At 43.4% G+C, this 25685-nt stretch overlaps 1 protein-coding gene across 11 annotated transcripts in view; it reads left to right on the forward strand.

The window, feature by feature from the left end:
• The window catches only part of FGGY (FGGY carbohydrate kinase domain containing), a 325680-nt gene that overhangs the window by 96401 nt on the left and 203594 nt on the right, over nucleotides 1–25685 (forward strand). For 3 of the 11 annotated variants that reach the window (XM_068405667.1, XM_068405663.1, XM_068405668.1), the window contains exon 1: nucleotides 840–960. The exons of the other annotated variants lie outside the window; for them this stretch is intronic. The gene's annotated coding sequence lies outside the window, so the exon portion shown is untranslated. Of the gene's footprint in view, nucleotides 1–839; nucleotides 961–25685 lie in introns of those variants that run through there. 11 annotated transcript variants of the gene reach the window in all.

The following is a 25685-nucleotide window of genomic DNA, read 5'->3' on the forward strand; positions in this document are numbered from 1 at the left end:
GGAGCAATCAGAACAGGATATGAAACAGGAACCTCTGGAGTGAGCGTGAGTAGGACACAGATGTAATAGCCTTCAAAAGCACACGCTGCGTGCTGACGTTTGTCAGTAAGGGAATGGCCTGGACTCCCAGCCCAAGCAGATGTGTTGCAATAGGCAGAGGAAGAGGTCAGTCTTAGTGTCCCTTGATGGCTTCTCCTGAAGATCTGAGGTTGTGCCAGCTGCTGCTCTGGCTGCCAGCTTTCGGCTGTTGTTCCAGCCTGGATCTGGAACGAAGCATTTCTTCTCAACCGTGATGTGTTCCCGTTTTGGTGAAGCAGAGACTTGATGTGAACCTGGAGGAGGAAGCAGCAGCTTCTTATAACTGGACCTTGCCTCTATTTGCATAAGAATTAGCCAGAGCAAGAAAAATGTTTATGCTTCTTTTTTGTACGTAAAGCATAGAAGCTAGAGATTCACTCTGAGCTTTGCTAGCTGTGTTGGTCACGGAGATTTGCAGGCCACACTGCAAGTTTGCCCCGGAGCATCTTACGCTACGATTCAGCTCCAGCCTCTGGCCCTGTGTAACCTTCTCCCTTTCCCCCTGCCCTCCTTCAGATCCCTCCATCTTTCTTATCTATGATACCCCTCATCTGACCCCTGTGTTCCTGGTTTCCTCCTCCAGAGTGTCTCCTTCAGAAGCTGGACAAATTGACAGATCTGTCAAGAGATGCAGGAAGGCAACCAGGGGTTATCTGAGTGTGCAGGTTATCTAAGGGGTTGCTCTCCAGAAACAGTATCTGTAAGCAGTACAAGTTATCCCAAGCTGGAGACAAGTAGAGGCTGGGCTGGGGAGTTCATCAGGGCCAGCTGTCTTGTGGATATGGGTGAAAGATGAGAAGTCTGAAAATAGTGGTAGAGTTGCCCTGAAGCCAGCAAGAGGTGCCTGCGACTGAGAAACATGGAAGGAAAATTACGTTTTTGGTACGTACTTGGGGCCTTTGAATTAGCTTCCTTGGTCAGGAAGGGCTTCCTGGAATTCTTTGACCAGTTTTATACCCAGAAGGGAATTATTTGGCACTGGATTCAATATACACGTGGCACTTGACTTTACAGTGAGACTGCCCCGTGACAACCCCCTCCAAAATATAATCAGCAACGTTTTCCTCAGATACAAACTGTGTCTGCTTCCAAGTTGGACTCCTGCTTGCTCATTCCTCAGCTGCGTTTGTCAAAACTTCACAACATTTAGTCTTGCTTTTCCTTGCAGTGCTGAGTCACTCTCTGATTTAAGTGAGAATTAAAATGTTTGTTACTGTAAATGTTGCTAGCCTCTGTCTGAAATCCAAGTGAAAAAGCCTGCAACGTCCGTTTGCTCAAAAATGAGTTTTTTAAAGAATTTTTTATCCTCAATACTTTTTAATGTAGAACTTGCATGTATGTTGTTTTCTCTGTCGCTTGTGGTCTCTTTAATTACACCACGGCAATCTGAACTGTGGCAGGATCAGACACAGAAGAAGCATGACCAAAGGAAAACAGAAGTTTTATTGGTTTTAAATAGATTTTTCAACAGAAGAGGTAACTCCTCCTAAAAGGCAACCCAACATCCTTCTGTCTGCTAAGCCTTCTCTCTGTCCTGCAACAGACTGTAGGATTTTTATGTCAGCCTGAGCTCTTTTTGGCTGTTGTATAATGCACTGTTTGGGGTGTGTAGAGAACACTGGTCTTTAGGAGCTCTTTAGAGACTTGAGGTTTGAGCTCTGTAGTCCCTTATTTCTGTCCCTGTTTATCCTGGTCAGGAAGGAAACGTGAAAGGTGATTGGAGCCCATGGAAGTTGGGTGGCAGTGCAGATGCGTAATGCTCCTTTCCCTGAGCAGAAGATGCTCACTTCAGGCAGGCATAGCTTATATCCGCTGACATCCCCGAGGCACATGCAGCTACATGAGAGCTGACTCTGGGGGATGTGCTGGGGAGCTCTGAACATCAAACGTCAGTCACAGTTGGGCTATCAAGTAGGGCACTTCGGTGGTGGCAGAGCTGTAGCTTCATGGCTGGAGCAGAAAGCAGGACACGCTAGTGCATGGAGTGAGTGGTGGGGTACGTATGCACCGCAGAGTTTTTGCTGGGTACGGGGTATTGCACAATATAACCAAGGCCGTAATTTTAAGGATTATACTCATGCACACAGAGGAGAATTTAGTTTTCAGAATTCTTTACTGGTGATGAAACATAAGCCAGAAAGAACACTGTTGGGTTTTCTGATGTCAGTGTGAGCTGACGGAGTTGACAATAAGAAAAATTAGCCTTCAATTATGGGCTAAACAAGTTCAAAAGAAGTCACTGAGACATAGCTGGTATGAAGCCCCATATTGCTATTCTTATATTTGCCTCTCAGGAAAAAAAACATGCTTAAAAGTCCATAAGCTGTTCCCTCGCCTTCTCCCTCCTCTGTTGAAAAATTAGTCTCTTTGTCACATGTAAGAGCTGTACAAGTGACAGGAACAAAACATGTAGGTGTTCTGAGTAAAGTCCTTAAACAACATGCTATTTGTTAAGCACATCAAGTTCTGGACAAATTCATACTGTAGCTTTTCTGTTTCATGTGCTCAGGTGATAAAGAATACTGCAGAACTTCCATCAGTAAATATTTTATTTCTTGCCTTGAATCAAGTTGTGACTCAGAACAAAAATGTCACTGAGACATGGGCTATAGTGAGAGTATATGATCGCTGTTTCCAATCACCCTTAATTGGAAGGGTTTCTTGGTGGCGATGCATGAGCTAAGATAATCTCTGCAGGGCTAAGACAGGAGTTAAACTCTGCTTCCATCAGAAAAGACAGGAACTGATAAGCCAGGAGTTGAAAAATGTTACATTCAGTAGTTCTTCATAGAAAGGGTGCTATTCATGACACAGAAGCGTTTCATGGTAAGAAGTCTGTCCCTCCAAACGTTAAAATGAAGTGAAAACACACCCTTTCAATTTTTACATTCTTTTCTTCTAGCTAATCTTTCTAGCTTCTTTCTGAATCTTCTGTGATCTATGATATTTTAATGGTATCATGTAATTATATCATATAATAATGATAAATGATAAATAAAGATTAAATCTTATATGTTATATATTCATATATAGACATGGCACTGGTTTTGGCTGTGGTAGTTGCTGTCAACACATATGTCCAGGAGGAAGCATCCAGCCCTTAGGCACCCTTCATACACGACGGAAGCTTGGGAGCTCCTGCTCTTGGGGCTGAAGGCGCCCACTAACGTGGTACTTTATCTGCACTCCCACTCAGGTTTGAGTCTACCCACCTTCTCTGTAGAGTTTTTAAAATGCCATTACCCTGAATGCTTCATCGCCCACATAAGGAGGGAGGAGTTAAAATCAGATGGGGAGCAAAGCGCTCTCCGCTAGGAACAGGAGGAGATAGGGCTGCTGGCGATGGGAGAAGTGTGGGAGGAAGTGAAACCACTGGTGGGGAGAATGAGGTTCTGCGGTATGGAAGGATATGGATGTAAAGAGGGACCAGGATGTGAGAGCAACAGACATTAGCAGTGGGGAAAAGGAAAATGGATGTTCATCACACCCTAGCCATAGGAAGAAAATGGAGAACAATTCAGTGATGGGATTAAAAAAAAAGCCTGCCTTTTTCCATGAGGATACCCAGCTTGCCTATTTGAGGTAACACTTGTCTTTCTGGTTCATTTCACAACTGATATCCCTGTCTGGAAGAGGTGATGCACTTCTGGCCATATCCATGCAGGCCACAGCAATGGTATTGGCAGTGCCATCACCTCCGTGAGTTGCTGGACACCCTTTTAGTTCATTGCAGGAAGCAGGAACCACTGGTGGCACCTGGCACACATCACCCCTCTGCGTGCTCCTTGGTTGCACTGACTGTAAAGCTGAGAAGCCCAAAGCAGGACGTGGGAGATCTGCAGCAGGAAAGGAAGGATCGGGGGACAGTAGCTCTGGCTGCGTATCTGGTTGAGGGTGTTTTCGTTATAGGGCTACCTATTTTTGATGGATACTTTGCCGTATCTCTTTTGCTGTGAAATGAGCTGTTGCCTCCTGTCGCTTGCCTTCACTACACTTGGTTAGAAGATTCAATTTTGACCCTATCATGTTTTGGATTTGCTCCTGACCTGCTTATCATTCTAAGTGAGGGTTACTAGAGAGGGAGCGCTGGGAGCTGGCCATGGCCACCAGTGCAAATGCCATCACAACATGCTCTGAGGCTCTAGGGGTAAAATGACCTATCTTTTATTTTAGCATGTAAGCATTACCACAGTTCTCTATGTCAGGTATCCACAAATCCGAGATAGACTTTTGCAAGGTGTTTCTAAGATACTTTTTTAAAAAATTCATTTGGAGTGCTCCCAATTTGCCTTCTTGTTTGCAAGTCTTGAGAATGTAGATGGGTCACACTTTAAGGCTTCTTCATGCAATCAAGTTTGAGAAAATTTTTTTAGGTATAATTATATACCCCCAGGAGCTGGATCTCATTCAACTTGCAGAATAGATCACAGCAGTTAGTAGGACTGTACCGGATTGAAAAAGTCCAGAGAGGAAATATCACACATTTGTAAAATGCCTCACTTGCTAGTTTCTATTTATTTATATATTTACATGTTTATTTACTGCAAAGGTAGTGCAGAAGTAAGAGCTGGTTTGTTTAGATAAAATCAAAACATGTCCATTCCTAAAAGTGAGAGTGTGAAATCAGATAGGTTCTGATTGCTAAATTTAGACAGCTTTACCACCTTTTAAATACCACTGTTTAGGAAGGAGAAGGTTAAAGTGGAAAATACCTGCTCTTCATTATGCAGTGAAACTGGAAGCCAGCCAGAATGTTAGGGAATCTAGTCTTCTGCTCTGAAGTGTGTCTTCTTGTGTCTCAGGAGCAGAGGGAGCACTGACCATGCTGTCCACACTGTTCGGCTACCGAGGAACTTCCCCCATCGCTGACTGCCCCTATTTCTTGGTTGCTCTCCTTTCTGAGGAGGTTCAGATTGTTTCTGGAGTATCTGAGTGTTTTGAGATAACATGTGAAACGGAAACTTCTTGATGTTTTTTTTTTCTGTTAGTTGTTGGGGAAGTCTTTTCTTTTTTTCCCTTCCCAAATTCACATGACTATCAGCAGCTGAGGAGCAGATAGATAGGTAAGCACTAAAAACAAACGCAGAAGAGCGAGCCATCTGGTGCGTGGAGGAGGGCCGACTCCTACGGCTCTGATCTCAGCACTAACGTACAGCATCTGTGCGGGGCTGGGGAGGGCGGTAACGGGGATGTGCAGCACAATTAGCCACGTGAAGAGCTGGCACCTAAACACCTGGGGGGATGAATGTGCCTGATGCCCAGGCAGCTTTCCGTAGCAGCCTAAGGAGCAGAAACAGCCCCAAGGGGTCTGAGGACACACATCTCTGTTGCAGGTTCCTTACTGGAATATGCCATTCATCGGCAAGTGGGGCTCTGCACTCACACCGTGTTTCAGTGCTGTTGTGTTTGTTCCCTGTAAAAAAGTGTCATAACAAAAAAATCAGGAGTGGTTGCTCAGCCCAGCTGAGTTTCAGCTTCCTTCCTCAACTAACCGAGTGGGCACAGCGTTCCCTAACGGGCTGAGGGGAGGCCAGAAATTCCTCACGGCCTCTCTTGAGGGAGCTTCAGGCTGTGTCAATGCCAGGAAAAACGGCTTCCCGGTATTAGCTTTCTTGAAAGCTGGAAGTCTTGTAGACAAACCAGCCCCAGACCAGTGCTGTTCCATGCTCTGCTTTGCTGTGCAGCGGCACTGCCCACCCTGAGATGACCTTGGTAACTCCTCACACATCCATGGGGCAAAACCGACTGAGCTTCTGAAAAATACTGCTGCTTTTGCTGTCTGTTCTGGGGTTGTATTCAGCCCTCACTCTACAGCTACTACTGAACGGGACCTTTTCATGATGGGAGTGAAACGGATGATTTCTGAGGTTGGGATAAGATGAACCATCATAGAGCCAGCAATAAAATTGTGAGTGCACATCAAGCTGTTAGGCGGTGGCACCCTACTCTGTATAAAGTCTTTTACCTGCTGTTTTACCTCCCCTTCTTAGTGAGACTAATGATATTACCTGAGGATACTCCTGAAGGCGTAAGTAGTTCATATTTACAGTAAGCTTCAAAGACATAAATGGTTACAGAGTTGCAAAGTATTATTATCTGCCACTTTGGAAAGATGCTCCAGATTTCTGTGAGATTTAAAGCAAAGTAGAAAATAAGGCTGTTTATTCTACATTTCACTGGAAAAATAAGTTTCTATAGAAACTACCACTTCAGAGGTACTTACATTTCTCTATTATGAAGCATCTTGAGAAAGAGCATTCCCATAAATAGCAAATAGAGGTTGTTACATTTGGTATAAGAAGATAGTATTTACAAAAGACTGTGTATGTTCTAAATATTATTATGGGGTCGCTGTATAAACCGTGGATCCGTTGAATATATTGTAAGAGATTCAGATCTCCCCATAGGAAAAATGAGATAGTGACGTGTAAAAGTAATGTGTAAAAATTCCTTCGTGCCCTCCCTGGTGATGAGTCTGCTCTGAAACAGAAGATTGAATCTCATATCTCTGGCAGAGCTGATCCTTTAAAAGCTCATTTCTGAGTAAGGTAACAAGAAAAACACCATCATTTTTAGCTGTAGATGGGGTGCTGCCTATATGTGCATGGGCTTGCAGTTAGAATCTGGGTATTTGTTACTGGTACTTACCTTTGCAGTTTCCTCCAGCTGTCCAGTTGTAATGTGCCACATGAGTGTATTGCTCTATAGTTATCTATTAGTGAAAACAGTATAATTCGAATAAAGAAAATATAAATAGCATTTGCTGTATTTGCAGTGGTGGTGAGGGAACTAGATCTGAAGGGAAGCAGAGGGAAGTAGAAAGGCTGATGAGCAGTCAATTGTACACATGTATCCCTACTTCCCTCCTGTGTCCATCTTTTTCAAGGAATAGATAAGCATTGCAAGAGCTTTAGTTCTTCATTTCTTGTATATAGACCCACTGTGATAAATGAGATTACAACCCACAGGAAAAACACCCCCTGCCAGCGTCTGCAAGCTCAAGCTGAAGCTGATAGAGAATTTGGGTTGTCGCTGTTGTGTACAGTGGAAACTCTCCCTAGGGGAGAAGGTCTGGATCTGGTATCATATCCTTATTCGTCACACTCTTGCTCATGCAGATCACAGTGGTTGGAATATGAAAGGGGAAAATTCAGTACTGGATTAGGAGAAGGGGCCACCCTAGGCATGTCGTGTCTCGAGGGGATCAAGTCATCATAGACACTTAGGGAAAGAAGGTAAGAAACCATGAATGTAGCTTTCCTTCCTGGGATACCCTTCCAGCACCTGGCAGTCGGCTGTTTTCAGGACTTGCTGGGCTGGAGGTTGCATTCAACCTGTTGCATTGAGTGACCATTGGTAGACCTAGGCCTCAGTGAGTATGATCTTACCCTAAAGATGTGTCAAAGGAATTACAGTCAAACTGGAAATGGGAAGGTACTGAGTACTGAGCACATCCCAACTTCCTCAGGAAAGGAGATTCCCTTAGGTGTGTTTCTTTGAGAACACATCTGAAAGATTCAGATGCCTGAATATCATTGATGTCGTCTTTGTCAGTTGAATACTCTGAAAAATGTTAACCAAAGCCTTTAATCAGTCCAGTAGCAGTGGAAGTCTATGCTGCAGATGTAACTTAATCCCTCCACTGATAAATAATGGCTGAAGTGGTTCTTGGTACCAAAACATCTTATGATGGCTGCTGCAGGTGAGGGAGTAAAAAACGCCTAGGTACTAGTATCATCTTTTAAGGTGGTAGTTTAGGTCAATTAACTGACAAATACAACCCCCAAATAACAGCCAATAAAAAAGGATGGGCCAGGCTGCTTCTTCCTAAATCGGATTTGTTCTCTGACAAATGACTGAATTATGGGTCTTAATAACAATGAATGCAGCATATCGGTGTTGTCTTGACCCATTTACTAGATCATGGTGTCTCTCCCATGCCTTTGTTTTGTTGTTTTTCTTGCCCAAGACTTCTCAGAAGCCTTGAATGCAAGACATAATAACATAGATCCTGCCCTGGTAGCAAGTTGTGCAGTCTTTTGTTTCAAGCACACAGCATGCACCCAGACTTGCTCATAAAATATCCATAGCAAAATCATGCGATGCCTGTCTCTCTTATACATTTTTAAGAGCTGTGCCCTAAATCCATTCAAAGACTGTGAGGCATGAATAGAAGAATAATCCTTGCTACCACATGGGTGAGAAAGGGGTTGGGATCAAGTAACTAGACATAGAAAAACAAACCATGTGAATTTGCTGACTACCAAACCTGCTATGGGAACACAGGACCTCTTGAAGTCCAGTTCTTTTGTCTGAATTGATGAAAATTATTTTGCGTTATAGAACAGAGGAACTTTGTACAGTAAAAATGGAGCTGGCATAAAAAGAGGTCAGAAAAATAGAACTGTACAAGAGTCAGAGATGGTGAGGACCATGTGTACCGATAGAAGGTGCTTTCTGATTTCAGGACAACTAAGTTGAGGGAAAGGTGTCTTTGTGATAGAAGTAATTACTTGAACTATGAGGTGGTTGCTCTTACTCTAGAAGTGAACCTTGGAAATCCAATTCTATACATTGGGAAGAAATGGCCTTCGTTGTTTTACCCTTAGGAGAGAAGCAGGGAACCTAATGACATCCCACGTAACCTAGGTGGATGTTCAAAGGAGGAGAAGGGAATTAGCCACTCAGACTGAAAGGGAATTGGGTGTCTACATCCCTGAGGCTTTTTATAAAATTACATACTACACCTCTTGCCAGGAGTCCTGTCATCTGATCATTTCTGTAGAACTGTAGTGTCTTTAATTTGGAAAATTTACACTCCACCTAAGTCTAAGTGCCAGATACTTCCTTTTCCTGTTCAATGTCTTGCATCTTGGAAGCACTTGCAGATGCCCTCAGAGGTACATTTCGCTCTTTAGCCATGTCCAGAATCATCTGCAGGATTTCGGACGTATAAATGGGGCTCGTAAGCAGCTGGTTTTGCTCCCATGGAAGCTGAGAGGGGATTGGGAAGGGACGGAGACATTGTCCTTACTAGGAGCAGGGTGCTGCACTCCTGCTCCTCTGTCACTGCCCAGTGACTCAGGGCACCTTGCACTTTCCACAGCCCATCCTCCTTAGGCAATATGTACCTCTGTCTGAGGCAAGTGACAGAAATAAATTGCGTTGGTATTTATTGTAAAAGCTTACAGTTGCAAGGCTAAATGCAGGTTTCCATAATTCAGCGGGTGTGAGCTCTGGCTGAACACAGTCCCACTCAACCACTGCCACAGGTGGATTCTTAGGCCAGTCAGAAGCTCCCAAGAAAGCAACACAGCATTATCTGGGCAGAGAGTTCGAGAGAAAAAGTGGCTCCAGCATTTAGGAGTTAATTTCTGTAGCATCTACTCCCAAGTGCTTAGGTCTCTTGAATGAGGTGATGCATACAAGTCCTCTGGTGCTTTTGCACACTTGAACCCAAAAGCCATGTGCTCTGTTAAAAGGAGAAAATAGAAAAGCTCATAATGTGTTCTCGAGAGCCTTGGCTGTACGAGCTGTGGGACTGCATGACTCTCCCATTATGAATTCATGTTAGTTCAGAAATGGATCACGTATTGACCTCACCTGTGGTTGGTGTCACTCCTCCGAGCTTGGTGGAATTCCTTGAGCAGAATCAGTGTTTTCTATTCAGAAGCAGGCTAGAGGACAAAACAGCCTCCATATACTCTAGGACTTTGCTCTGAAGAAAATCCCTTTGACAGAATCTTCAGTAACTAACTTATCGCACAACTTTAAAAGCAAAGTTTACTGTAAATATTAATCTGGGATTTTTCTATCTTGGTCATCTGCTTTTTTAAAATGACTTGTTACTAGAATGGCCTTTGCAGCTTGTGATTCTCTTTTCTACTTTCACTTTCCCTTCTGTGCTGCCTCGGTTGTAAGTAGGCTGTGGTTTTCTGAAAATGTAGCTGTGATGTTTGCTGTGTTTTCTTAAACAAGACCTGTGTTAAAAAAGCCCCAACCCCCAAATGACCAACGAAAAAAATACCCTAGCCAAAATCTAGTTCACATGTAAGTTACTACTATTAAGACAAGTTTAACATACACAGTGTAATTGCTTCACCGAGATATTATGTTCACACCATACCATACTTGTGCACATTCTGAGATTTTTAGTACCATCTTTATTGTTAAGGGGTCCCATTGTGTAGGGTGTGTTCGTGCACAGATCCGCTTGAACATGTGCTGTGTGGATACTTGACCGTAACTGCAGGTGATAAAGTCTTCACAATCCTCCTTTGTCTGTTTTACAAACAGCAACCTCAGTCTTGTGTTTGTGTTCCTGGATCCCAAGTAACATCAGGAGGCTCCTGTGTCAGATGGGAGCCCCCCACCCCCCTGCTATGGCTGGTGCTGAGGAATTACAATTAGCAAAATACCATGACTTTCTGCACTCTTCTCAGAAGAGAGATGTTATTACTTTAATACCTCATTCTCCGTATTTCTATTTTGATGTCTCCTCTGATTTTGATTTCATTTTCATATGGTAAGTTTGATTCTTTTCTCTTTCAATTTTAAAATACCCCAGGTTACTTCAGGCACAAATTTTCTTGGTCAGTAGGTGACCTCAGCTACTGTTATTGTCAGCTTGTACTAAAATCAGCAGTACCTAATCTGCTCACATTTCATCTGGGCTCCTAAATGTGCTCAGAGAAGTTAGATTCCCAAATCAAGCGCACGGGATACTCTAATTGCTTTTTTCTTCTGTGAGCTAACTTCTGTTTCTGTCCGGGTGTGCCACAGTGCCTCAGAGCTCACTGGAGCTGCGTACGTGTCTCTGGAGGCTTGAAGATCAACCTCCCTTTGGTGCTGTGGCCACCATCCCAGGAGATGTCATCTCACTGATGTTCCCTGGACCACTCAGGTGTCGCACTGCAGAGTGCGACATTTTCCATGAGGTTCATTTGTTTGACTGTGTTTAGTCATCTAAAAACTCTGTGTCCAAGGTAGTTGTCTGGTCTCCCTCTGTGGAGACGAGCACCTTCAGAGGGTGCTGCTCCCATCCCTCTTAGAAACCTTTCCTTGGGGCGATGTGAGCTGTCGTCTGAACACGTCTGTTTCTCTGACTATAGGGAAAGCCTCAGCTAGTCTCTGGCACCTAACTGTCAGAGGGGTAAAGGGAGATGAGATAAAGCCTTCCTTTTATTTAGAGGAAAAAAATAACCTTGTGTGACAGATTTGTACATCCAGTGGTGGAAACAGCAACTTCTAGAGCTGTGTCCTCCTCCTTTTGGTGGTGAACGTAGCATTTCTGGGAACTCCAGTGCAGGTATGGGTCACAGGGCAGGTTCTGCCCCTCTTCCTCAAACGGAACGATCCCCTGTTCCCTGGGAAGTGCCACCCCGGTGGGGTCCAGTTCGACGTAAGCGTGGACCGAGCAGATGTAAGCGTGGAGAGCCACGTCCCCCATGCCCTGTGCTCTGGCATTTGTGCTGCAAGCGCTCTTGCCTCCCTTTTCCTGCAGAGCTGCGCTTGCCGCGTCGGGCCTGGCAGCTGCCTGAAGCACACCGTTTCCTTCAGCTCTCCTTTGCCTCTAACAATCTTGAACTTGTTGACCTGTGCGCCTGTTAATTATTGATATAACGTTGCATTATTTAGGCTTGTTTCAGCAGACAGAGGCATTATTACCAGACAGACATTTGCCAGACAGGCTGATAGATAACATCCTAAAAGAAGTCTCAAGTTGCGTTTGTACAATAAAGGACTGTAACTCCATTGCTCTTTCCCCCACCCCTGCCTCTCCCTGGCAAATTAGTGCCACGATATTTTGAAACCTTAATAGAAATCCAAGTATAATAACGATCTCTTTAGGCAACGGGCTTGATCTTGACTCTGTTGGAGCTGTGGTCCTGGTGTTGGTCAGCCCTCCGAAAACACAGGGGAAGTCTTCTTAACCAACCCGCTGAAGCTGTTTTTCTTAAGATACAAGAAATTGTTTTGTTTTTCAGACCCTTTCCGTGGAAAGGAGAACTGATTTCTCCCTGGTTGCTATGAGCTGTATTGCAACACTCCAGAGACACAGGCGTAGCTTGATGTGTATCTCCCAGGGAAACCTGCCTTTGATTTTTTTTTCAAACCCCGCTGCAGTCATTTTGTCTACAGATCCAAGAAAAAGGCGTATCAAAATGAATTTGCTGTAATTTAAAACATGCGTGTGGAGCATTTCCGAACCTTTGGAACTGCAGCGTCGCTCCAGCTGAAGCAAGGCTGGAGGAACACAGCCCTTTGTGCCAGAGATACCAAAATTAGGAGCGCAGTGCGCAGGCACAGCTGACGAGCAGCGCTGAATACGTGACGAGCTTGTCAGCGACTGCGTCCTGCCCTCTTTCCTCTTCCTCTGCTCGTCATGCTTCTCTCTGGCGCAACCAGTTTCTCCTCTGATGTCAAAATCCCACTGCCTGATGCTTTGTCCGTACGAAAGCAGAAGAGGCAAGAAAAGAGGAAGGAAAGCAGACGGAGGAGGATGAGGACAAGAAATGCCATCTCCAGCGTTACGAATCTGACGGCTCGTTTGTTTTTCAGGGGCTCCCTCGGGAGGAATAGTCGGTTTTGGGGAAACAATTTCAGAAAGACTCAGCCGTTGTTTTCAAAAGTGATCTAGCACCAACTTCTGAACGTTGTGTGGGTCCTTACTGCTGCAGTTAGACACGCTGTGGGGTTTTCAGAGCCGTGTAGCCTCCTGATGCCTTGGATGCCTGTGGTGAATTTTTTGATCCTTTGTGAGTCGCTTTTGTCTCATTTCTGATTCACTGCTACAGCAGAGCCGTTTCCAAGTGCCCGGGGAAGCTCCCTTAGTTCAACCCCAACTTGACTGATGTGTTTGGCCCCATCACTCCGGGTCATCTCTCTCTTAGACTCTCCTTACCATGCGGCTGCACTAACATTTTCCCTGGCTCTCGGGAATGCCGGCCACATGTGCTACCCTTCCACAAAAACAGGACCTCACCCTCAAAGCCTGTGTTAATCCCTTCATTTCCCCCTGTTCAAGCACACGCTTTCCCAGACGTCCAGCCTTGTTGAGCAGGAGGGGATCTGTTCAAAAGAGATCCTTTAGGTTTGTCAAAACCTATTAATAGACAACAGACCTGGACAAAACAACAAATGAGGAAACCTGCGTTGGTTTCCTCACTGTTCCATGGTGTATTGTGGGTCTTGGTCAGTGTCTTTGAGATGCCCAGGTTGAGGATTCCCCCAGCTCATGGCTTCTCCCCTTTTTTATACAGTCTCTCTTACTCCTGCTGACATTTTGTTGTTCTTTTTTCCAGACTGATCAGTGAGGGACTGGCACCTCTCATCTCCTTTGTCACGTATCTCCTTCGTCCAGTCTGTCCAGCAGTGCTATCAGGCAAACCCAGCCTTCCACTGGACAATCAGTCCCCAACTCTTTGAAATTTATACTTGAAAAATGGTTTTCCTGAACCATCTGGTTTTTTTTTCCAGTAGTCCTCCATTTGAATAGATGAGCGTCAGAGTTTAGCAGCCCTCCCTCTAGTCCTGGGTAAGATAGAATAATTTATCCTGTTGCACATTGTGGGTTTTATCTCCATGTAGGGACAGGGAAGCAACTGACTCCCACACTCAAATTGAATTTTAAGTGTGACATGAGTAAATGTGTAAAATGCAAGTCCCTAACACTGAATTCACAAACTCTCTGTAGACTCTCTAAATTATTTCAGGCTAGTTTACTGAAATTAAATTACATAAAAGTCATACAAACCAGCACATTATTATGTAAAACTCCACAAAACAAGTGCTGTGATTTTAACTGAGTTGAACAAATAAAACATTAAGTGTAATTTTTGTTCAGGGCCATGTGTTAGCTTTTGAAAACAAAGAGGAAATAAATGAACCAAGTCACATAAAACATATGCCTGCAGAATAATGATAAAACATACACTGTATCTGGACATCTTGTAAGTGTGGTTTTAATTCTTGCTGCTGTTGTGGCTGGAGGCTTTTCCTATGCAAAAACGCTCTGCTGTGTTCATATTACAATACAGAATGATTTTTATTCCTACTGCGTCAGGAATAATGTAATCCTCTTGCAATAAGGTCACAGAATCACAGAATGCTAGGGATTGGAAAGGACCTCGAAAGATCATCTAGTCCAATCCCCCTGCAGAGCAGGATTACCTAGATCATATCACACAGGAACGCGTCCAGGCGGGTTTTGAATGTCTCCAGAGAAGGAGACTCCACAACCTCTCTGGGCAGCCTGTGCCAGTGTTCAGTTACCTTCACTGTAAAGAAGTTTTTCCTCATATTTATGTGGAACCTCCTGTGTTCCAGCTTGCACCCGTTGCCCCTTGTCCTGTCAATGGATGTCACTGAGAAGAGCCTGGCTCCATCCTCATGACACTTGCCCTTTACATATTTATAAACATTAATGAGGTCACCCCTCAGTCTCCTCTTCTCTAAGCTAAAGAGACCCAGCTCCCTCAGCCTCTCCTCATAAGGGAGATGTTCCACTCCCTTAATCATCTTCGTGGCTCTGCGCTGGACTCTCTCTAGCAGCTCCCTGTCCTAAGGTGGTGGGGTTTGAGTCCTTCAGCTGAGACACCTTCCTGGAGAGTGCTGGAAACTTGCAGAAAGACACCGTCCAGTCCTGCTGACTTTCTGTGATACAGGTCACCTATCAACCCACCCAAGATATGAAGGAGACTGACTTCGCCTTTGGTGTACACTACCCTAAACTTTGAGACTTCAAAGGCTCAGGCTCAGAGGTATTAACAAGGTCCCTTCGGTAGCTGAAGATCTGTCTCTTCCCTGGGTTCATCACTGCCTTACCATCTGTCATCCTATCATCTGCCTGAACTTGTCTTCCACAGCTGCAGCTGCAGCCTGAACCCTGGCTCCCGTACACCGCTCTTGGAGCATGAGTGCCCGCATCTTGCAATTCTGCCATTGCATCTTTGTCATTCTCGGGGCAGCGCAGTTGTGATGCATTTCTGTCAGTGTTCAGGGCATGGGCCAAGAGTGTAACATCTTAATTAGTTTTTTCTTGTTGAGCATGATTTCATATTGTAAGTACACGTGTTTAGCTGTCAGCTTGATTCTTGCAACAAAAGGAAAAACAAACCAGTAATAAATAGAGAAGTTGCACAAGCCAATCTTTAAATAATGGCACTGGGTGGAACATGTGAAATAGAATCTGTGGCTACAAAGCAGATTACTGCTTCCTATTCCTCCTGTGAGCATGATATAAATTACAGCTGTTCAAACTGATGCAGCAACCAAGGAGAATATTGAAAGCCTGAAGATGCCTCCATATCCCTCCCACTACTCCTGTTCCAGGTTTGTAGATAGAGAAGTGAAGAACCGAGCCCCAAGCCTTGTCCTCTTCCACTGAAGACTGGTTTAGTTCCCATGTACTGGGCAAAAGCATTGCGAATTCAGGCTCGTATTTCCTGATGTGACAGTCCCTGATGCTTCAAAGGGCTCTGAGGCCCCAGGTCACGAAGCACTGAGTAATCAGGCACTGACTTTTCAATACTCTTTGGAATGGCTGTGGGAAGAGATTTCTAAAGACTTAAAGAAATCAGGCCTTAAAAATGGAGGCATGGTATTCAAAAAATATGGAAACTTGGCTTTTAAAAGTCTTCCACCATTTCACTTTTTTAAAGGTCTTAGTTTAGACTTAGAAGGTGGTGACTCATTTTTGCAGCATTTCATTGTATCACATGAAATATCTTTTTTGGTGAAGGCAGGTTAATGTGACCAGTAGATGCGTACTCATCTGTCAGTATATTTGTACTTAAATCAATGAGTAGTTTAAATGATTAATACCATTCCAGATTTCTTCAAACATCATCATTTAACATTAAGCCACAAATATCTTCTTTTTAAAAAACCATTTCTTCAGATGTTTGGTTTTGAAACTGTGGTGATATCATATACCTGAAGTATAAACGCGTGTGGAGTGGCAGAATGTCCTCATGGTTTTTTTTGTATTATAAATGCTTCCAAACACACATTGTAAAATCTAGATTTTGAAGCCATGAATTCCACAGGATTCCTACGGTTCTGTCCAGATTATGTAAAAAAAAATGAAAAGAAATACTGAATTGTAGTCTTTCTTACAGAAGTCATTGACACAACTTCTCTGACTTCATTATTTACCTGCCAGTATCACAAAATTCTGGAAAGAGTGAGAAAAATGGGTTCTTTGGGACAGAGGTAAGAGATGTCTGAAATACCGCGTGCCAGAGTGATTCTCACAGCCCCCAGCACACGCTTTGCTGTGCTTCTTCCTGGGGACTTCTCTGACTTGGGCAGTGAGTTACCACGATGACTTATTCTGATGCCCCACAGCTGACCCCAAGCTCTCTTCTTTCTGGAGGGCCTCACATGCCCTTCCTTGTCATGAGATCACATGCGTCCACTGCAGACGGCAGCATGTAAGAACAACCTTCTTGCCTCAGAGCAGAAAGGGACAAAAATATCAAGTACTATGAGTGTATGAGACAAAACCAGTTTCAAAACCAAAAGATCTTGGTACCTCCATTTTCAGGTATTTCAGCTTAATAAACACATTTGAAACTCTTGTCCTTAACATGTATTTTTGCAGAAGAGTCCTACACTTAATGATAGGACCGTAGTAATCCCTAGGACTTTCCTCCTTCACAGATTAAAGTTATAACCTCATTTTGGTTGTGTATTAACTTGTATTATCATCTAGGGCAAATGCTCTTGATCAAAACATTACTAACAAATTTGTTGTTTACTTGAATCTGGACATAAACATGACCTTTGAACTTTTTGAAGCAGCAGCTTCTTTTTCACATGCATTTTTCACCAGAAAAACAAAAACTTGGAGATGATTTTATCCACAATTGTTTGCTTAATCATAAACATCTTCTTTTAATGAAATGGTAATGTCTTATGGGGGAGAGAGGAATAATTTTCTGAGCAGTTCTATTCTGAACTAAACCCATCCGACATGGATATAATCAAGATTTTACAACTACTTAAATGGATCAGTGCAGGAGGGAGTCATTTACACTCCCCTGGAAGTGGGGAGTGGTGCATATGCACCATCATCAGAGATACTTGACTGAACCTCAAGAAGAATGCTATTAAGCTTTTTGCATTAATTATCCTTAAAACCATTCCTTTAGTGATACTGGGGCTAATTTTTAATTGATATACTTAAATCAATTCCTTTATAGACAGACATTTGTTCATTATGAACTCGTTTTTACGCACGGCCACTCTCGGAGAAAGCAAGCTAATATTGTTCCGTCAGCAGTCAGGTACATTAGAGAAGCAATTGCTATACGTCTCCTTCTGATGTGTTTTGATGGCGCTCATTTCTTCTGGCATGCTTTTAACTCCCAGTGATTCAGATGTGTCAGCTACTATAGCTGTAAGAAAACACTGATGATGGATTTATAACACCCAGACTTCAACTTACTGACCTGAAAAATGGCTAAGTATTTGCTTTTGAAGCAAAATTGGTTTTATCCGTACAAAAACCCCACTTCCTAAGTTCCCCTATCTGTATTTTAATGAAACATTTTATCCTGGTTATAATTCATGACTCTTGTCAGATGAAGTTTTCTCAATGAGGCATAGTTGGGGTAGCTACTGAATTTAGGGGAAGGAATCAACCTAATCTCTTTAAAAGTGAAGTCGTCTTGCCAAGTGTCCATTGAATTGTATAACTGTTCTGAAATGTCTCGCTGTCTGTATATTAAGGAGGAGTTTCTCTAGGCAGAGAGATGCTAGAGCTCTGTCAGGGCAATGGGTGTCCAAGGAGGGGTGCTCTTCAGAGCACCTCTGGGAGCAAATGAAATTTACTGTTGTTATATGGGTTTTAGAGCGGCTCCCCTCCAAAATCAGCTCTCAGCATGCTAGGTGTTGAAGAGGTATGAAGGAGAACACAGCCCCTGCACCAAAGGTTAACACTCCAGACAGAGAGAGGTTAGAAGAATCAAAGGATTAGTAAAAAATTGCAATTTATGCAGACAGAGCTCTCTTCCTGCGAGATGAACGTGAGATCAGATATCAAGGCTCCAGTCCTGCCATCCTCATTCAAACAGAAATCCAGTTGTACTTCTGAACAAGCCATCCCAGCGTAAAACTCAACAGATTATTAAATAATGAATTGGATGTGTCTAATATTTATTTTCCATCTATGTTCTTCCAGTGGAGGAAGAGCTCCCTGAGACACTGTCAGCTCTGGGCCATTCATGCTAGATTTGTTGAAAGCTTTACTGAATCTGCTGAGAGAAGAAAATAACCTGCCCAACAAGAGTCCCACTGGATGAAGTCGGGAGATGTAGGTTCACTTTTGAGCCTGACTACAGATTTTCCTGTGTCCTTGGATTAGCTATTCTTCAACCTAGTTCTTTGTCAATTTACCATCTGCAAAATGGGAATGACAGTATTTCCCTCACTGACAAGGAGCAGTCCACTACTCAGGTACTATCCTAAACTGTAGGATAGATCTGGAATATAGTCTTGGACTGTTTTGGCTCAAGTAAATGGGGTCTCCCATGTGCAACTTAAATGGAATATCTTTCATACAGTCATATTTTGAGGGCTAGCTGGGTTAGGGAGGACAAGTAAAAGGTAAAATAAAAAATATTTCTATGCTGCAAAACAGTTCAAGTGTTTTGAAGTTACATAAGATCATCCCCTGTTGATGTTGGACAGAAGGAGTCAGATTATTTGGCTTTGAAGTACATCAGAAAGTGGCTTCTTCCCTCTGTTCCCCAGCAACTACTATAATATTTCTTCCGTCCCACAGGGAGAATTTAGCTTCTAGTACAGCCTACCCCTGGAGCACCTCGAAGTGCATCTCTAATAGGGCCACGGGGATTTTGTAGTATATAATTCATAACCAGAAACACTTCCCTTATGGACAGGTTCCTTGACACACCCTAGGCTGAGGGCAGACAGCTGTGGTTTTCCTTCGGCTTCAGGAGACTGGGTTAACCTTCCTTCTGCAAGTCACTAATGGAGGTACTTAGCCCTTGTCACCCCTGCTGCTGCAATGGTGAATGGAAAATAGATGTTAATGAGCACCGAACGGGCAGAAAATCAGTCAGACGAAGAGGAAGGTGCCCCTGCGTGCTGCCCTCCTTGAACCTCAGCTTTAGCGTTTAATCTTAAAGTGCATTCTGCCCTTGGCCTCTGGATTGAAGGTGCCAGTCACGAGAGTGGGTTTTGTGGTATCCAGCTCTCTGGAAATATGGTGGAAGCGAAGGCCGTCCGGCCACGGTCAGACAGTCGATGGCTTTCGGTCGTTACCACACCGCTCTGGACATTGGCCTGTAGTGGGTGCAGCAGGAGAGTGAATAAAGGAGCTATCCCCTCTTGGGGAGAATGAAAGCATTTGGGGTCCTCATACTAGAAGAATGGCGCAGCAGGGAAAGCAGAGCTGCGTCAAGGTGCTCAGCTTTGTAAGATACTGCCTTTACTTGCCCATGGAGGGGACTGGGAGCTGGCAGGGGAGCGATGAGACCCACAGCTGCAGAGGTGCAGAGCCCGGCCCCTCCACCTGAGGAGGCAGCAGAGCCCAGAGGAGGCTGCTGCCATTTTGGGGGAGCAGAAGGAAACCAAACCAACTTGCCTGTCCTTCTCCCACCCCCCTTGCCATCAACCAAGCCCTGGTAGCCTCCTCCAAGGGGGCCCCAGACACCTCTCGGCTGTGCGAGGGCCTGCGCTGGGAGTTCCTACCTGCTCGCTTGTTTACAGCTCCCCGGCTCAGACCTGATGTCTGCTCTCTCCTCTCAGCTAATTGGCAGACAGAGGCCTCGAGGGGTTTGGTTCGGTGCCATCAGACTCCTGCTAGCTCCGGCAGCGGTGTTCGTCCCCAGACAATGACTTCAGTAGCCTCCGGGCACCCCAGAACCTCCTAACAAACATCTCTCATAACTGCTTTATTAACTGATTGCTGTAGTAAGATAATAATTAACACCCTTACTTGTGTCTTAGCTCAGCCAAAAATATTCTCAAGTGGACTTAGAAATGCATAAAATGAATAAATGATTTATGTTTACTATTTTTAATGGAGCTACTTATTAGCAATGCTCTAATAGAAAGCACCGTAAAAACACTCCTGATTTCGTTATAGATTTAGAAGGTGGTAATGAAAAGCTGTAGGAAATAAAATGGGGAAACACTCCCTGAGCCAAATTCTGCTCTCAGTTGTATTTAAAGACCTTGCTGAGTTGAACCCTAGAGGGGATTTTAGCCAGAGAAGCATTGAAATGGGGAGAAACCTTTTATCTACTCATTCCAGCTCACCCATTCAGAACCTGTACCAGCACAGAGAAGGGTGCCTGTGCTGTAAGTGTAGACACAAAAACGTGAGTGCAGGACACGTATATCTGCAGCAGATCAGAAGGGCCGTGTTTACACACGCACTCCACATTGCTGACTGTACGAGGCATGAGGCAGTGGGGAATCCATCCTCAGCTAAGGAGAGAGAGGGAAGATGTGTTGAGGTTTTCATGGGCTCTCCTTTGCAAACAGAGCAATGTCACTACCTGGTCCTGGTGTTCATTGGGGCTTTTACAGAAAAAAAGTAAAAAAGGTTAAAAAAGCTAGTGGGCTGATGGATTTCTTATGCAGGCACTTGAAATAAATTCTATTTTGCTTCTATCGTGGCAGCCTGAAGTAGTTGTGCTGGCTTCGGGATGCAGGCCATCCAGTGCCAGCATCTCTGTCCTCGACGGGAAGTGTGAAGGTTCATACGGCAAATCTTCACCAATTTATGTTGTCTCTTACAGTGCTAAGAACACTAATTAGGAAGACATGGTGGTCTTTAGAGAGAGCCTTGACATATAACTCCAGGGACATGAATGCTGTGCCTTGCACGATTGCTGGATGACCCTTTCTCCATGTCCTCTCTACAAAATTGAAGGCGTCAACCTTTGTGTTTAAGGTTCAGGTGCATTTAGGAGCCTTGACATATGGGAACAGAGCATGTGAACTCTTCACAGGGGATGGGTTTACTTGAATTTAATTCTTCAGCCACAAATACTTTTCGCTAATACTGTTCCTGAAACAAAGAGATAGGAGTCCATCACAAGGTGGTTGGACTCGATGATCCCAGAGGTCTCTTCCAACCTGACTGATTCTGTGTGATTCTGTTGTGTGACACACAACACACACAATTCCCAGACTTGTTTGACCGACTATCTAAATCACATTGTTTTATTCCAACTCCGAGAGTAGTCCTAAGCCCTGCCTCCCACTTACTTTTCAAGATCTTCTACTGATCTGTCTTCAGTGAAGATAACAATGCAGACATATCCAGCTTGTGGGTTTACCCTGAGATATGTATTTAATATTTAGGCTATTTCTCTTTGCATGCTCTCTATCCTGCAAATGCTAATACAACACTTTTGCAAATACCATTAAATACCTGCAGATATTTTCTTGCTGTCTTTGCTCACATCTGTTGTGAGAATTAATAATGCTCATCAGCTGAAGTTCCCCAAAAGAATTTGAAATGCCTGGCTAGCAGCACCATTAAAGGCATCCAATTTTTCTTCTGCATGGACAGGATTTCAACACTGTCTGAAAAATCAGGGCACTTAAGGTGCTAGAGGTGTCGGATAATCAGTGTCTGGAGATGCTGGAGAATTTTCCAAACTACCACTTTTTCACTAACATGTAAATGAAACATCCTGTGGATATTATCAACATTTCTTAGGCAGTCCTATCAGTCAGTCACATACAGGCTAGAGGCTACAAAACTACGCTTGTCATGAAGAAATACAGTATTTTAAGATAACTACCATACCGACCGCTCTGATGTGTCTTAAAATGATGTATTGCTCTATTTTTTTTTTTTTTAGTTTCCAGAAATAAAAAAAGAGTTTGCTTCAGGGCAGAGACAGTCTAAAAGCTTGTGCTAATAAATCTATGCAAGTTTAGTAGCGCTTAATACATATTCTGCTTCAAGTGCTTTTTAAATGCATTATCACCTTTAAGTAAATACAGTGGAAGACTGCCAAATGCCTGGATGCTGTTCTCTGTAAATTTATGCATCTATATCATTAATGCAATGAAATGTTTAAAGTTTCATTGAATTTTGCTAACTGATTTGCAGCTTGAATGGTAGTAATTTTATGCATTTATCAATTACCATTTAAGTAGCTGCTATAATATTTCTGTTTAGGCAGGCAAAGCACACTCACCAAAATACTTTTCATCTAAATTACATTTGGGATGAAGTATTCAAGTAGTAGCAAAACAGAGGACACATCCAAGGTATAAAGAAGTCAGAGTTGCTCATTCCTGATATGAAACAATATTGAGCCTTGCAGAAATATATTTGGGGCGAGTGGTGTGGGGGGCAATGTGTGCGTGTCTCAGGTTCTTAGCCTACTGGGCAAATCCTTCTCCATGGCACACTTGTGATGCCAGTGGGTCTAAATGGTGCCTTGTCAAAATTACTATCAACCTGTCGTGTTACTGTTATGCTGAGAAACCGTGGCTCCATTGCACGGTGCGCTGTAACAAATTCAGAAGGTAACCTTTGCCTCCGAGTTGGTATCCTAGAGATGCACGGCCACTTTATGCAGCCATCTATGGCCATACAGGGTTCAAGGTAGTGGTGAATTGAGGACACTGTTTTGTGTCACCATGCCACATGTCGGCTTTTGTGGGCTGTAGGCGCCTCCTGCTCCTTTTGTTCTGCTTGGCTGCTGGGTGCCTCCCCACCCAGCTCCCCACTACGTCCTCGCTGCTGTCAGTACCTGTCCAGCCTGAAGTACCAGGCACAGCAATAGCCACAGCAGCAACAGCTTGAGGGGGGAAGGAAAGGATTTGTGCAGGGCCCCCATCTCTGTGTCCCAGCTGCTGCTAGCCTTAGGGGTGGCTGGACAAGCAGAGCTGGTCTGTAGCTGCATGACACAGGTGGACGGGACTCTGCTCTATCTCCCTCCACTGCCTGGGTAGAGTGAAGGTGGCCACAGACCACATCAGTGTGCCCCCACCTCTTCTCATGGCATTGGCTCATTGGGCTTTGGCTATTAGTAGGAGAGGAGGTAGACAAAGCTGCAGTGCTATTAAGATGACAATCCTTTGGTAAAGTTCCACCAACTATTTTCTGTAGTGAATTATGCAGATATTGTTTTGAACTGTTCTTCCTCCAGCTAGGCAGCTCTATAGGTTTCATGTGGGTTATGTATATGTAGCTGAGAGAAGATTTACCTACAAAATGGTAGCAGGTACAAGGATCAGTAGTTTGAGCACCCTCGCCTCCAAGAGATGCCAATACACAGCAGCAGACTATGTTTACACTTTTTAAAAATCAAGCACTACCTGTTTAGGAGCCTAGCTGGAGGCAGACATTATAGCAAAGTAATTTTAAGAGAGCTGTGTATTGTCTTTTTGAATATATGCTAATTTACTAAAAGTTTTTGGCAAAGTATTAACATATATGTTATAAATAGACTCTAATTTATAAGTGAGCTGATCCACCTTAGTGGATGATAATTCCTCTTGAATTTTTACTATAAGGAAAAAAAGACTATAATAATCCTATAGATTTTTCTGCCTGTTTCACTCAAGTTTAAAGTTCAGAAACAAGTGAAGAATGGATCAAGTGCCTTGTTTGAAGATGCAGAAAAACATTTTTCATCTCCCGCTTGGGTTTAGTTTTCAAGAGTGACTAATAAGAAGGTGGTAATTGCTTCATTAATATGCACTGAACTGAGTGCACAATATAATTATATATTTCAGTTGTAATTAGGACATTTAATTCGTTTGTTTTAACTAAATTAACAGACATCAGGAAAAAAAAAAAAAAGATTTGTGGCAGATTTTGAAATGTTTTCCATACAGCCAGCTGGGTTCAGCTGAGCAGAAATATCTGTCTTATTTCTGGATAATGTTATGAAGATCAAAACCTTGTTATTGAGAAACTGTTATGAAATAATCTGGCATTTCTTCAGCTCCGTCCTTTATATGACAAAAATTTACTAGTTGAATTTCGCAGAATTCTTATGAGATGGGTATGGATACCTTTGGGGAGAGGAAAAGCGAGGGGTAGAAATGACTCAAACAGGAGATGTTTCCATGCATTGCCATAAGAAATAGAGTTAAAATGCAGATTTCCTTTCATTAGATGGGTAATTGGTAGCTCTGCTACCCAGTTAGGCAAATACAAGCATTAGTTAGAAACCATCTTCTTCCTCCTTTTTGGTCACCTACTTCCCTCTGGTTTTTTTTCCTGGTTCTGCTCCATGCTACTTCTTGGTTCTGGGTTATTCTATCAAGATGGCTTTTCACTTCCAGTTTTTCACATGGAAGCAGAAGTGCTGATACAGCAGGAGAGGCTCAACATGCAGTGTAGCTGCTAGAGGCTTACTGGAAGCATTATAAGGCCTTTTCCATAATTTTTTACCAGCCTTTTGTCTTGGAGGAGAAGGGGGATATTTGAAGGAGAGCTCTATAAGTTGAAATTAATCTACAGGATTTACATCCAGCCAGATGCTTTATCTACCTGGGCTGCTCAATCCATACAACCCATAAGGGCTGCCAAAACTGGCCACTGACCCAACGGCTGAGAAGGCTGGACACCCCGACCCAAAAAGGGCCTACGCTGCTGAGTTTCTGTCTGCAACTAATTTGGCTTTTCGTTTCTGTTGATCATACACTATCTCAAGTTGTCCTGATCTCAGTATACCCATGTTGCAAAAATAAATAACAGCCCCAGAATCTACCCCATGCGACTTGTCCTGAGAAAATATGCTGCAAATAAGCGTGGAGACAAGACATGCCTTGGGGGCAGTGGTGGCTGGCTGCTCATGCATATCTGTAGTAGCTGACTGTAAGGAGTAGTTTAGAAAGCTCTGGGGTGAGAATGAGGTGGGGCAGCTGAAAGCTCTGTGGTTCCTAAATTTGTTCTGCTCTTACATTTACAAGAATACTTGGAATTGAGTGTGTAGCTAAATGCACACCAAACAGGAGAAAGAAAACCTAAAGGAAAGGCAGTAGCTGGGCACCCTTCTGGTAAAACCTGTTCTGGGTTTTAGGAACAGCTCATAATCCACTGTTTACAAACAGCAGTAACATCAATGTACAGCACCAGTGACTCATATTGGGACAAAACAAAAAAAAGCAAGCAAGCAAAACCCCCAAATTGCCACCGAGTTCTGACACAGGGCACTAAAAATAGGCAAATTGAGAATGAAAGTTACAGCATGGCAAACGGCTCCCCTCTGTTAATGAGTCACGTAGGGACTCCGCACTAAACGGGTGAGAGACAGATTTTTCTCTGAAATGTTTTTTGAAAATATGGTTTCATTTGAACTAAAAATTTCTTCAGGAACTTGTCAGAAACAATTTAATTTCATTTAGATACCTGGAGGCAAAGAGATCTTTTGATAATGTCAATCATTTCATGTCAATATTTTCAGAACATACACTGCATATTTTTATTTCAAACGATTGTTCATATTTACATATTTTTCAATTCCTTTAAGAAATGTTTAGAATTAAGAAAAATTAGGAAGTCAGGATGAGATGGATTCATTCAATCCAACGGAAATAATTAACTTGATGCATAATGCCTTTCTATTTTTAATGTCTTTGTGTGGGGAATA

This window comes from Nyctibius grandis, chromosome 8 (assembly GCF_013368605.1).
Source record: "Nyctibius grandis isolate bNycGra1 chromosome 8, bNycGra1.pri, whole genome shotgun sequence".
Classification (NCBI taxonomy): domain Eukaryota; kingdom Metazoa; phylum Chordata; class Aves; order Nyctibiiformes; family Nyctibiidae; genus Nyctibius; species Nyctibius grandis.